The sequence below is a fragment of the Ovis aries genome, chromosome 3, assembly GCF_016772045.2.
Source record: "Ovis aries strain OAR_USU_Benz2616 breed Rambouillet chromosome 3, ARS-UI_Ramb_v3.0, whole genome shotgun sequence".
NCBI lineage: Eukaryota > Metazoa > Chordata > Mammalia > Artiodactyla > Bovidae > Ovis > Ovis aries.
The window spans coordinates 7,961,361-7,962,588 of NC_056056.1; the positions used below are offsets into that span (position 1 = coordinate 7,961,361).

The following is a 1,228-nucleotide window of genomic DNA, read 5'->3' on the forward strand; positions in this document are numbered from 1 at the left end:
TCCCCTCCCCCTGGGCCTGCCCTATGTAACTTGGGCTAGCCAGAAGTGCTGTTTATTCCACCTGAGGTCCTCACCCTGGTCCTCAGACCTTCCTTTGTTCAATTGTCGTGGGCTTTTCCCTTTCTTGTCTTTTAGCCACCGTCATTCTGGACTCCTTTTTCCTATTCTAACTACCTAACGCTGGCATTCGGCAAACACTTAGAAGGCCTTGATGACATGACTGAAGACTAGTGGGATTGAACACCAGGCTATATGAGGAGAAGAGGGCCGCGTAGTAGGAAAAGTAACTGGAAAAACCCTGGTGTGCTAGGCTGAGGTGGTTATACTGGGACAGTGAAGAGCCACTGAAGGTTTTTATTTTTTTTAATATTTATGTATCTCTTTAGGCTGTGCCAGGACTTAGTGGCAACACACAGGATCTTTAGTTGCGGCGTGCGATCACTTAGTTGCAGCATGTGGGATTTCGTTCCCTGACTGGGGATCGAACCCAGGTCCCCTGCATTGGGAGCACAGAGTCTTAGCCAATGGACCACCAGGGACGTTCTGGGGGGTTCTTAAGGGCAAGCTGGATGCTGTGGTTTGCAAGACCTGCTGAACTGAGGCTGATCTCACAGCAGGCTCCTTTTCACTGATGTGACCCACCCCCCCCCATCTGCCCTACGTTGGGGAACTAACATCAGCACTTAAATCTCCAGACTTAACAGAGATGGACATCAGAACTCAGGTGAAGGAATTAAACCTCCCCTCGGGGCTGGAGTCCGAGGTCAGGAGCGGTGGCTGAGAGGAGCAACCCCAAGTCCAAGGAGCGGTGGCTGTGTGGGCGCAGGAGGGCCTAGAGGAGCTACTCCATGTTCAAGGTCAGGAGGGGCGCAGTGAGGAGATACCCCTCGTCCAAGGTAAGAGAAACCCAAGTAAGTTGCCAGAGGGCATCAGAGGGCAGACACACTGAAACCATACTCACAAGAAACTAGTCAATCTGATCAGACGGACCATAGCCTTGTCTAACTCACTGAAACTAAGCTATGCCATGTGGGGCCACCCAAGACAGGCGGGTCATGGTGGAGAGGTCTGACAGAATGTGGTCCACTGGAGAAGGGAATGGCAAACCACTTCAGTATTCTTGCCTTGAGAACCCCATGAACAGTATGAAAAGGCAAAATGATAGTATACTGAAAGAGGAACTCCCCAGGTTGATAGGTACCCAATATGCTACTGGAGATCAGTGGAG

The 1,228-nt window shown here is 51.1% G+C and overlaps 1 non-coding gene across 1 annotated transcript; it reads right to left on the bottom strand.

The window, feature by feature from the left end:
* Window positions 1-466: 466 nt before the first annotated feature.
* On the bottom strand, window positions 467-539 carry TRNAG-CCC (transfer RNA glycine (anticodon CCC)). Its single transcript has one exon. It is a non-coding gene; the product is annotated as a tRNA-Gly (tRNA).
* Between the last annotated feature and the right edge of the window lie 689 nt (window positions 540-1,228).